The sequence below is a fragment of the Oreochromis niloticus genome, linkage group LG3 (genome assembly GCF_001858045.2).
Source record: "Oreochromis niloticus isolate F11D_XX linkage group LG3, O_niloticus_UMD_NMBU, whole genome shotgun sequence".
NCBI lineage: Eukaryota > Metazoa > Chordata > Actinopteri > Cichliformes > Cichlidae > Oreochromis > Oreochromis niloticus.
Window position 1 is genome coordinate 69886656 of NC_031967.2, and position 13505 is coordinate 69900160.

Below are 13505 nucleotides of genomic sequence, written 5' to 3' on the forward strand. Positions count from 1 at the left end.
ATGCTTTGTAAATTTTCACACAGCCTAGGTATGATGAACATAGAAGTGTTCGGAGATGCAGAGACTAAGATGTCAGTTTGTATTTTCTTCCAGCATGCTAATAAGGGCTTGGTAATACTGTCCTGCATCGTTATAGAACTGTGTAGTGTTAGGATGCCTGGGTCATTGACCCAGGGTTTTGAGTTTATTGTATTATCATTTCTATTCTTTGGTTTCTTTGAGTTATGTCTTATGGTTTGTCTCTGTGTAATCCTTAGTGGCTGTCTCCCCTGTCTGCTATATCCCCGTGTCCAGTCAGTGTCTGTGTCTGCCCTGGTCCCACGTCTGTTTCCTCAGTTGCAGTGCCTGCGTGTGAGTCTGTGCCTTTAGTTCAGTCTGTGTTATGTTTCCTGTTTTATTTTGAAGGTCCATGTCTGATGTTATTGTATCTGGTTTTGCTTCCCCTTGTCTCGTTAGGCCTGATTTGCCCCAGTTGTGTTTCCCTCCTGTTACTCATTCCCTGATTGCTCCCTCTATGTATTTAAGCCCTGTGTTTTCATCCGTCCTTGTCGCGATCTACCCTTATCTAGCTGTGTGTTCTGTCTGTGTAAGTGTATTTTGTATTCCTAGTTTTGTTACACTTTTGAGTTCAGCATTAAAGCTGTATTTAAGTTCACCTTTCATCTCTGAGTGTCTGCACTTTGGGTCCTCCTTGCCACCACTCCTGCCTGCACACAGCCCTAACCTAACAGAAGATCGCGACCAGAACATGGACCCAGCAGCACTCGCCCCGTCTGATGAGCTCAGGGAGGATATAATTTATTCAGTGGATAAATTATGTGACCTGTGGCTGAATCATCCAGGGGAGGAATTTCAGCGTGCTGTAGCGAACCGGCTACAGCGACTGGTTTCTGGTCTCCCCTGGCTTTTGGACTCACTTCACCCACTCATACAGGAGTTTTTCCTTAATGAGCTTCATCTGCATCCCCCTGTTGCTACCGCTCACCTACCCAACTCGGAGAAAGATGTGCTGCCCAGCCCGCTGGACTTGGAGTTGCCCGGCCCATTGGAGCCATCACCGAGGAGGAAGCGGCGGCCGCGCCACCGGCGTGTCACCCCACAGCCGGACTTCGGGATGTCAAAACAGCCGGCTGTGGTGAGTGAAAAGAACACTTTTTCTGTTTCTTCAGGCCATGGGACTATTTATTCTGGGGCTATATTTTTTGCATCAGCTGCCCAGCCTTTGTTAGTCTCCGCTGGAGGGTCCGAAGGGCCCGTCCAGCCTTCTGTTCCCGCTGGGGGTTCTGGAGAACCGCACCAGCCTTCTGCCTCCGCTGGAGGGTCCGAGGGGCCCGTCCAGCCTTCTGTTCCCGCTGGGGGTTCTGGAGAACCGCACCAGCCTTTGTTCGTCTCCGCTGGAGGGCCCGTCCAGCCTTCTGTTCCCGCTGGAGGGTCCGAGGGGCCCGTCCAGCCACAGCAACCAGCCTCCGCTGGAGGGTCCGAGGGGCCCGTCCAGCCTTCGTTGCCACCACCTGCAGCTCCCACGCGGTCGCCTGCAGTGCCACCATCTGTTTCGTCGCCTGCAGCTCCATCCTCGCCTGGTCCGGCCTCCGAGTCATCGTCCTCACCTGGTCCAGCTTCAGACTCTTCATCATTGCCTGCAACATTAGTCTCCTGCTAAAACCAGGCAGAGACCCTTTATTTCCCTCAAGCTATCGTCCAATATCTCTTATAAATGTAGACCTCAAAATAATCTGCAAACCTCTCTCGAAGAGACTAGAGAAAATAACCCCCCTCTTAATTCATCCTGACCAAACAGGTTTCATAAAAGGTAGGCACTCATCAACAAACACACGTAGATTACTTAATTTAATAGACTACTCACACAGTAAAAACATTGAAACCACAATATTATCTCTAGATGCAGAAAAAGCGTTTGACAGAGTTAACTGGAAATTTTTATTTGCCACTTTACACAAATTTGGTTTTGGAAACTCTTTCATAAACTGGAAAAGAATATTATATAATTCCCCAACAGCTCGTATCAGAACAAATGACCAGACATCCTCCAGCTTCTGTCTCCTGAGGGGTACCAGGCAGGGATTCCCACTCTCCCCTTCACTTTTTGCAATTTTTATCGAACACTAGCAGCAGCATTTAGACAGGCTACAACAATTAAGGGCATAAAATGTAAGAACGTAGAACATAATATCAATCTCTATGCGGATGATATGTTGCTTTTTCTGCAAAACTCACAAACCAACCTTTCTGAGGTAATTACTCTAATAAACTGGTTTTCAAGAGTTTCAGATTATTCAATTAACTGGCCAAAATCTACAGTTCTTCCCATTAACTGCTCCTTCCATAATTCTTCTTCTGCCCCACTACAATCTGGAAATATTAAATATTTAGGTATTAATGTCTCTCCTAAGCTTTCAGACTTAACTAAATTAAACCACATCCCACTTCTAAAGAAAGTAGAAGGCGATTTGACTAGATGGAAATCTCTACCTATATCACTCATGGGAAGGGTCGCCACTATAAAAATGATGATCTTGCCAAAGATAAATTGCTTATTTTTAATGATCCCTAACAAACCATCACAAGATTGGTTCAGATCTCTGGATTCATATATTTCTAAATTCCTTTGGAAAGATAAACCCCCGTGTATCAGCTTAAAAACGCTACAAAGAACCAAGGATAAAGGAGGATTAGATATGCCTAATTTTCAACAATACTTCTTAGCCAACAGGCTTCAGTTCATCTCAGAATGGTTTAAACATACCTTCTTAGATGAGCCCTGGCTAGATGTTGAACAGGCACTATGCAATGATCTAGAGATTTCAGATCTACCATTTATCAGCTCAAACATCAAAAGACATGAATGCTTTAAAAGCATCAACATCAGCTCTTCTCTGACAGCATGGTGGGAGTTTCTAAAAATAACGGAGTCTTCATTAATCCCATGCAAACGTACACCTATCTGGAATAACCCTGACATATTACAAAACAATAATATGATTAATTTTCCAGAATGGAGTGGTAAAGGAATTAAATACTTAGAACATATATTAGAAGGAACAGAATTTATTCCATTTGACAGACTAGTTACACAATATGGTATCAACAAGAAAAGATTTTTAGAATATCAACACATTAAATCCATAGTAAAAAAGAGATTTAACCTCAGTCAAGTTGAACAAACACCACCAAGTGCGGTACATTTTCTTACTCTTAAATCCCCCAAATTATTATCTAAAATATAGAGATGGACCGATCCGATATTACGTATCGGTATCGGTCCGATACTGACGTGAATTACTGGATCGGATATCGGAGGGAAATAAAAAATGTAATCCGATTCATTAAATATCAAAAAAGCACCTCAAAAAACTTGCGACATGGCGTAACTCGGCTCATAACCGTAGCGTGTTGGAGCGGCTGTGCGTATTTGTAGCCTCGCTAGCAATCCGGCATTTCATCTCTGAGGAAGTTATCCCAGAGAGAAGTAAAGCAAGTGTGTAAGTTCATCTCTGAATGTTTGTAAAGCATTCCCGCGTTAAGCTTAACAACCGATATATGGAGCGACTGCCTCTTCTCTCCCCCTCCCTCTCCTGCCGCTACTTCAATCATGAAACTGATCAATGATCAGCTGATCGGCTTTTCTGTCGCAAGTCCGTCTCTCTTGTTTGTTTATTGCCCACTTCGCGCCAGATAGAGGAAACCAGCGGCTGAACAACAGCAGCACGTTTAAGCTTGATAAGCTGTTGTTAGAATTTATTTAATATTGCTTTCTACACCAGGATCCTTTTCTATGTAGCGAACGGCTGGTAACTGTGCAGGGGCGGATCTAGCAAAGTTTAGCCAGGGGGGCAGGTAGGGCATGAACAGGGAAAAGGGGGGCACAAAGACATACTTTTCTTTCTTATTCTCATTTAAAATGTCTAGCTTTTAATAAATAATTATCCAAATCTTACACCCAAAGTTTTAATCTGATGTAAAATGTATAGAAGTCCATTACTGAATAACTGTTAAGTCTAATATACCCTAGTAAGCTATAGTACTTTTTCCTTTGGGAAGGTACGATCTGTGCAGTCTGCAATTCTGTTGAAGAAAGATGTTGAATCTATTTAATTATTCTTGAAAAATAATTGATTTCTGTGCATTTTTTTTCACACTGCATCAAATTAAAGTTGATTACGTCGATTAAGCATCACAAAGTGGAGGGTGGATGTTTTTGTTTGTTTTTTTTTTGCTGGGAGTTGTGTATACTGTTTGTGATTGCTGGTTTTAGAACCCTATTAGTGAGGTTGCTTACTCTTTAAAATACCAGAATAGGGAGGATGGTGTAGGTTTAAGTTTATTAGATTGATCAGTATTGCTGAACTATGAAATATTTTGGGTGCAGTGTATTTTTTGCATACAGGTATAACAGAATAGCTTTAGTGGGGGTTTTTTTAACTTGAGTATGAACTTATACAAAAAGCAACAAGATATAAAAAACAGTTTTATTAATTAAAAAACACACTATCGGATTCATATCGGTATCGGCAGATATCCAAATTTATGGTATCGGTATCGGACATAAAAAAGTGGTATCGTGCCATCTCTACTAAAATATACAGAACACTTTCTAAAATAGATGAATCAATATCCCTTCCTATTGCAAAGTGGGAAGCAGATTTATCAGTCAGCTTAGACCAAAGCTTCTGGTCTCAGGTATGCATAAAAACCTTTCATTTAATTAGAAATCCCAGTCTTCAATTAATACAATACAAAATACTACATAGAGTGCACTATACAGGTCATCGGATGTTCAAGATGGGCTTTACATCTTCGAACAACTGCTCACACTGTCAAGGCAATACACCAGACAATTACGTCCACGCTCTTTGGTTCTGTCCACCAGTGCAGAAGTTTTGGCGCGAGATATGTGAAGACTTATCAAAGTGTCTGAAATGTAAAATTCCAACCTCCCCTTTAGTGTGCTTGTTGGGAAAATTGGATGATGTCACTACAGAAACTAATACAGTCCACATGGTTTTTACTGCCCTATGCATCGCCAAGAAAACGGTCCTCATGAACTGGAAAAATAAAAATAATCTTAATTCTAGCCAATATAGAAACCATCTAATAATAATAATAATAATAATAATAATAATAATAATAATAATAATGGATTGGATTTATATAGCGCTTTTCAAGGCACCCAAAGCGCTTTACAATGCCATTATTCATTCACTCTCACATTCATACACTGGTGGAGGCAAGCTACAGTTGTAGCCACAGCTGCCCTGGGGCAGACTGACAGAAGCGAGGCTGCCATATCGCGCCATCGGCCCCTCTGGTCAACACCAGTAGGCGGGAGGGTAAAGTGTCTTGCCCAAGGACACAACGACCAGGACAGAGAGCCCAGGGATCGAACCGGTGACCTTCCGGTTACAGATGCGCTACAGAAGCGCATAACATTAGTTAACATTAGATAACATTAGTCTCGATACAGCCTCTGCCACCACATTAGATCAATCCCTCTGGGCTCCTTTGATCGGCTCCATCACCTAGCGGGGGTGGGGGGTCGTGGTTTGGTCCCGCCTTAGCTATTGTGGTTGATGTGGAGGTTGGGACGGGCTTAGGGCGTCTGGAGAATCCCTAGGGACGTTATCCCTGGAGGGCTTAACCCGGGGGTTGTGGTCATATCCTGGTTAGTGGCTCTGGTCGCTCTTAGAGGGTGTTCTCCTCGTGGCTGCGTGCAGCGGGGCTGGGGGAGGGTCTATGCTGGCGGACGTAGGTTACTGGCCTGGTAGCCTGGCTGCCCCTGAGTGGATCCGGGGCAGGCGTGGGGGCTTGGGGTTCGGGGGTGCTTCGCCTCCGTGCTGGGGCTCTGGCTGGGCCTTGGGGGCTTCGGTCCTCGTCGGTGTGCTGCCGAGGTTGTGGGCGGGCAGGTGCATGGGGGCTCAGCCCTGGCGCAGGGGGCCTCTGGTGCATCGGCCTAACTGGGGGGCTCTTCAACTGGCAGGGAGGTTGTTCCATCCTTGCAGGAGTCCACTCTGCAGGTGGGGGAGAGACATAGGAGAGGTGGAGAATAAACTTAACCTGGGTGTCTGTTTTCTTGTGTAGTCTGGGAGATGATTAAATGTTGGGGTGGGTACAGTTTCCTCTGCGGTGGGGCTTGGCGGGCTGCCCCGGGTCCTGTGGGGCTTGGCGGTGCTGCTGCCGTAGGCCCAGGTCTGGATGGGCCTGGGTTCCCTTGCCTTGGTGGGTACCAGAGGACGGGGGTGCCTACTGGCGTCAGCGGGGGAGCTGACCCCAGTAGATGCCCCTCCCTTCTTTTCCTCCCCATCCCCGGCTGCCTCCCTCTTCCTGCTCCACCACACCCACCCACACAGGTAGGGTCTTGGGGTGCGGGAGTGTCACCAGGGTGCAGGGGAGGCATCCCCCCCCCCCGTCCCCTTCTGGCCACCTGTGCCTCAATTTTATTCCACAACTTAGACATCCACATTACTCACACTCTCATAACACACACATATATATATATAGGGCCTTGAGGGTGGCCACGCGCCGGCGTCCAGTGGACGGTCTGTGTATTCAACCCTACCTCTGGCGCCGGTGCCCACCTCTCAATTTTAAATCCATGTAGACATTGAGGGTTCTTGGGAGGGGCCGTGCTAACACCTGATGCTCTCTGGCAGCAGCACCATGCCCTCCCTTGTTTTAAATGCACTTTAGAACAACACGCAGCAACACTACACATGAGCGGGAGGAGGGAGGTATGGGCTCTTCACACACCCCCGTTCTCTGCTAGCCACCGGGGCGGGGAGGAGGTGTTGGCTGTCCAATTGGCCTCCCTGCTGCTGCGGAGCCTGGGGCGGTCTGCTTGCCTCCACCCCGGGGGAAAGGGTAACATCTCCTGGGTCTAGGTGCCGTTTCCCCCTCTGGTGGCGAGGGTACCTGGACCCTCGCCACCAGAGTGTGTTTGTGCACACAATCACACTCCCCAATGTCCATTTGTGTCTATCTTTACGTTGGGTGAGTGCTGAGTATTTGTATATGCGTGGATGAGGGTGGGAATACATATTTGTGTCTGTGTGTGCCTGTTTGTCTGTGTTTATATGTCAGGTCGGGTCATAGACTCCACCTCTCTGGGAACTCCCAGGCCCTCCAAAGTGTGGAGGCCTATCTCCCCTCACCACACTCCCTGCCGGTGACTGATGCCCTCAGGGGTCGGTGCATTGGTGGTTCTTGGTGTCCGGGGCTGGGCGCTCAGGTATGTACCAGCTCACTCCCGGTGGCTACTTGGCGGGGCCTGGCGCCTGTTGCTCGGTCAATTCAATTCAATTTCAATTCAATTTTATTTATATAGCGCCAAATCACAACAAAAGTCGCCTCAAGGCGCTTTATATTGTACAGTAGATCGCACAATAATAAATACAGAGAAAAACCCAACAATCATATGCCCCCCTTATGAGCAAGCACTTTGGCGACAGTGGGAAGGAAAAACTCCCTTTTAACAGGAAGAAACCTCCGGCAGAACCAGGCTCAGGGAGGGGCGGCCATCTGCTGCGACCGGTTGGGGTGAGAGAAGGAAAACAGGATAAAGACATGCTGTGGAAGAGAGACAGAGATTAACCCTTTAAAGCCAGTCGGAGCGGGCACGCTCCGTTTTGCGTAACTATTTTTAAATCCCAGTAGCTCTGCAACCACGTAAGCTAGAGCAATAATTTTTTTTGCATATGAAACCGGAGGAGTTGTACTTACATCTTATGCCATCAGCTTGTCCTAGGTCACGGTTTCCTTCCACATATAGCTTTGCAAAAACTTCATAAAAAGCGCTTGCAGCAACAAAAACATAATATTCCAGAAACACGCTTTGCCGATCCGATCAGCTGTTCGTAAAACACTTCCTACGCTGGAATAGACGTCAGCGCGCCATTACCATGTCCGCCATTACCTGCCCGAAACCGGAAGTGACGTCATTTTCGTGGAACTGTAGTTTTTTTTTACTATCAGGGCCTCATGAGCCTATACTGGTGTTTTTAAAAGTTATCTTTGACTTTATGACTTTCTGTGTCGTTTCTGGGATGCTTAGAACTCAAATTGCACTGCTGGAAATAGTTTATTTTGATGCATATGCTGCTTTTTTGCAAATTTGCATTATAATATTTATTTTCGTTTTTCCTGCAGTATATAAACATTGGTGTATTTCAAAAATAAAACTATGAAGACACTCAAAATAAATTTCCTGTGGTGGGAAACTATTTTGTGCAACTTTTTTGTATTTACAGTTTTGAGGGATAAGCCTCTTAAATTTCTCTAACTAGAAATATATGTTAAAAAAAAACAAAAATGATTTTCAATTGTTTTGTAGTTTATTGCACTTTTTTGCAATTTATGTAATTACTATGCACTTAATGCATACATATTATTAAAATGTGGGCTATAATGGTTGTATTGATGTATATCAACTTGAAATGCTCCCAAAAATGGCACTACAGCATGTAAAAATATAATATAAGCTCTGGCGGACTTGGTTCTATGGTAGATCTTAAAGGGTTAATAACAGATATGATTCGATGCAGAGAGGTCTATTAACACATAGTGAGTGAGAAAGGTGACTGGAAAGGAAAAACTCAATGCATCATGGGAATCCCCGGCAGCCTACGTCTATTGCAGCATAACTAAGGGAGGATTCAGGGTCACCTGGTCCAGCCCTAACTATATGCTTTACCAAAAAGGAAAGTTTGAAGCCTAATCTTGAAAGTAGAGATAGTGTCTGTCTCCCGAATCCAAACTGGAAGCTGGTTCCACAGAAGAGGGGCCTGAAAACTGAAGGCTCTGCCTCCCATTCTACGAAGTGCTCTAATAGGGTGATATGGTACTACAAGGTCATTAAGATAAGATGGGGCCTGATTATTTAAGACCTTGTATGTGAGGAGCAGGATTTTGAATTCAATTCTGGATTTAACAGGAAGCCAATGAAGGGAAGCCAAAACAGGAGAAATATGCTCACTCTTTCTAGTCCCTGTCAGTACTCTTGCTGCAGCATTTTGGATCAGCTGAAGGCTTTTCAGCGAGTTTTTAGGACATCCTGATAATAATGAATTACAGTAGTCCAGCCTGGAAGTAATGAATGCATGAACTAGTTTTTCAGCGTCACTCTGAGACAGGATATTTCTAATTTTAGAGATGTTGCGCAAATGGAAGAAAGCAGTCTTACATATTTGTTTAATATGTGCGTTGAAGGACATGTCCTGGTCAAAAATGACTCCAAGGTTCCTCACAGCCTTACTGGAGGACAAGGTAATGCCATCCAGAGTAAGAATCTGGTTAGATACCATATTTCTAAGATTTTCAGGGCCGAGTACAATAACCTCAGTTTTATCTGAATTAAGAAGCAGAAAGTTAGCGGCCATCCAGCTCTTTATGTCTTTAAGACATTCCTGCAGTTTAACTAAATAGTGTGTGTTACCTGGCTTCATGGATAGATAGAGCTGCGTGTCATCTGCATAGCAGTGAAAATTTATGCTATGTCTTCTAATGATGCTGCCTAGGGGAAGCATGTATAATGTAAATAGAATTGGTCCTAGCGCCGAACCCTGTGGAACTCCATAATTGACCTTAGTGTGTGAAGAGGACTCTCCATTTACATGTACAAATTGGAGTCTATTAGATATGATACAAACCACTGCAGTGCAGTACCTGTAATACCTACAGCATGTTCTAATCGCTCTAATAGGATATTATGGTCAACAGTATCAAACGCTGCACTGAGGTCTAGCAGGACAAGCACAGAGATGAGTCCACTGTCAGAGGCCATAAGAAGATCATTTGTAACCTTCACTAAAGCTGTTTCTGTGCTGTGATGAGCTCTGAAACCTGACTGAAACTCTTCAAATATGCCATTCCTCTGCAGATGATCTGTTAGCTGTTTGACAACTACTCTTTCAAGGATTTTTGATATGAAAGGAAGGTTGGAGATTGGCCTATAATTAGCTAAGACAGCTGGGTCTAGAGATGGCTTTTTAAGTAAAGGTTTAACTACAGCCACCTTGAAGGCCTGTGTTGCATAGCCGATTATTAGAGATAGGTTGATCATATTTAAGATTGAAGAATTAATTAATGGCAGGACTTCTTTGAGCAGTTTTGTAGGAATGGGGTCTAAAAGACACGTTGATGGTTTGGAGGAATTAATTATTGAAGTTAACTCAGAAAGATCAATTGGAGAAAAAGAGTCTAACTTAACACTGATGGTACTAAAAGTAGCTGTAAATAATATTACATCTGTGGGATGATTATTGGTAATTTTTTCTCTAATGATAAAAATTTTATTTGTGAAGAAGTTCATGAAGTCATTACTAGTTAACGTTAAAGGGATGGTTGGCTCAGTAGAGCTCTGACTTTTTGTCAGCCTGGCTACAGTGCTGAAGAGAAACCTGGGGTTGTTCTTATTTTCTTCAATCAGTGACGAATAGTAAGATGTTCTGGCTTTGCGGAGGGCTTTCTTATAAAGCAGCAAACTATTTCTCCAGGCTAAGTGATGATCCTCTAAATTTGTGACACGCCATTTCCTCTCCAGCTTACGAGTTATCTGCTTTAGGCTACGTGTTTGAGAATTATACCACGGAGTCAGGTACTTCAGATTTGAGACCTTAGTTTTCACAGGAGCTACAGTATCCAGAGTCGTACGTAGTGAGGAGGTAAAATTTTTAACAAGATAAAAAGAGGTCAGGCCTCTTCCGGGGCGCGGGGGGCCCTCGGGCCTATCTGTGGAGCAGTTTCGGCGGTAAGCAAACTTTAGCGGGTCCAGATTCTGTGGAAGCTGAGTTTTCATGTGCCTCAATACCAACCTCTCAAAGCACTTAGTGATGATGGGCATAAGTGCCACAGGATGGTAGTCATTGAGGCAGGACACAGTGGACTTCGTTGGCACTGGGATGAATTTTGCGGTTTTGGGCATGCAGATACCACGGCTGAGCTAATTGATGTATTTAAGATGTCCATGAAGATGCCTGCGAGCCGGTCAGCACACTCCCGTAGCGACCGGCCAGGTATGTTGTCATTGTAAGGTCCTGCAGGCTTTCGTGGGTTTACTCTGCAAAGTGTCATCCTAACATCTACTGTGGTCAGACAGAGTCATTGGGGGAGGGGGGCATCCTCCTTGCTGGCTCTTTGTTCTCTGTCTCAAAATGTGCAAAGAAGTCATTCAGTTTCTCAGGCAGGGAGGGATCACTGCTGCATGCCGGAGGCATTGGCTTGAAGCCCGTGATTGTTTGAATGCCCTGCCACATGCGCTGAGTGTCCTTTGAACTTGTGAAGTGTGTGTTGGTCTTTTCTGCATACTCCCACTTTGCCTTTTGGATGGCCTGTAATAGGTCTGCTCTGGCTGTAGTTTTTCTAACTGTTGTTTTCATTGGGCTACATAGCTTTGCAGAGAACCAGGGTTTATAGTTTTCATAGGTGATGTCGGTCTTGAAAACAGTAACATACTCAATCCTTTTGCCGATGTAGCTGGTCACTGAGGTTGTTCCTCCAGGTCTATGGTGTCTGTGTATGTAGCAGCTTCTTTAAACATATCCCAGTCTGTGCATTCAAAGTTATCTTGCAGAACAGGTATGGCCCCCTCTGGCCATGTTCTCACCTCTCTGAAGGTTGGTCTGATCTGTTTGTTGATGGGTCTGTAGACTGGGGTGAGAAGTATAGAGATGTAGTCAGATTGTCCAATGTGGCGGACGGGTGACGTCTTATATGCATGTGTTTTGTGTAAACAATGTCTAACATGTTGTCCCCTCTTGTTGCAAAGTCAATGTTCTGATGAAATTTGGGAAGAACTGATTTAAGTGTGTTAAGTGTAATAAGTGTGTGTCTTCTAGCTTATCCGGCTGAGAGATCCAATCGCTCAAGTGAGTCCTGCATAAGCCTCACAGGCTTTCCCTGTAGGATTTCCCCAAAACACCTCACCCAGGAGACATCTTAGTCAGATGTCCAAACCACCTTACACCTCACATTAAAACATATTAAACACACAGAAGAAGAAGAAGCAGTTGCTTTACTCCAAGTCCGTCTCCGATGACTGAGCTCCTTATCCTATCTCTAAGACATAGCCAAGCCCCCCTTTGAACTCATTGCTGCTGCTTGGACATGTGAATTTATTCTTTTACTAACTACAATCAACAGCTTCGTTTTTATGCTAACTTTCCTCTTCACCACGACAGATTGGTACTGCTCCCTCATAAACAATATCCTGAGATACTTAAATGCCACCACTTGGGCAGCAACTCCTCACAGTCTTTGACGTGCTAACTCTGTTCCCCCCACTTCACACTTGGCTGTGCTCAAGCTAAAGATTACCTCCATCGTGGTGAAGAGGCAGCTTAGTGTAAAAGTGAAGCTCTCAATTTTATTTTTTTTTGGTCACTGTGGGTAGTGACCAAAAGAACGAGATTACGGATACAGGCGGCGGAAATGGGCTTCCTCTGAAGGGTGGCTGGCTACTCCCTTAGAGATAGGGTGATAAGTTAGACATCCGGGACAGGCTCAGAGTAGAGCTGCTGCTCCTCCACATCAAACGGAGCCAGTTGAGGTGGTTTGGGCATTTGACAAGGATGCCTCCTGGCTGCCTACGGGATGAGGTGTTCTGGGTGTCCCACCGGGAGGAGGCCCCGTGCCAGACCCAGGCCATGCTGAAGAGATTATATCTCTCAGCTGACCTGGGAACGCCTTCGTGTTCCCCCGGATAAGCTAGAGGAGGTGGCTTGGGAGAGGGAGGCCTGGGCTTCTCTGCTTAGGCTGCTGCCCCCGCGACCCATCCCCAGACATGCGGAAGAAGATCGATGGATATTTATGTGTATTTCTTTATGTTCAACATGACAGTGTTGCGAAATTTAGCATATTTAAGCCTCAGTGAAACAACATACAAATTCTGATAACTAGCACATATTTATGTTTAATATGTTGGGTTATATTTTGATCAGTGTTAAGTGATTACGCTATTAAGCATCAGTAAAACCACATATAAATTGTGGTTCTGTGTTAAAGAATTACACACTAAATGCTTATTTCCTGATTCTGGGTTATTCGTATGATGAGTTGGTGACACAGTATCTTCGTACATTCCTCCAGACAAAAAACTGTGAAGTTTTTAAGACCTTTTAACCTCTTAGCTAAGTGGCAAGGCAGTTAGGGGGAAGTTCTTTCTACCCCAGGTCACATGACATGTTTCATCCCAGTACAATATGATCACTTCTAGTTTTAAAGAAGAGAATGTGACTTAAGACTTGTTCCATCATCTGTGATGGAGGCCACTAAAGCCCAAGGAGCACATCATCACTAAAAATCAGGGATTTTTGTTTCTTTCAACAAGTCCACTCATTGGTTAAATCGTATGGAACATTGGCATTCCATAAAATCGAACAGCCACTGGTAAATAATCTGAACAGGCACAAACCATTATGTGTACCTGGAGTGCTTCTTGGTTCCTGAACCACCATCCCTGTTCTCTGTTGAAATCACAGGTTCAGAGCAGTAACATC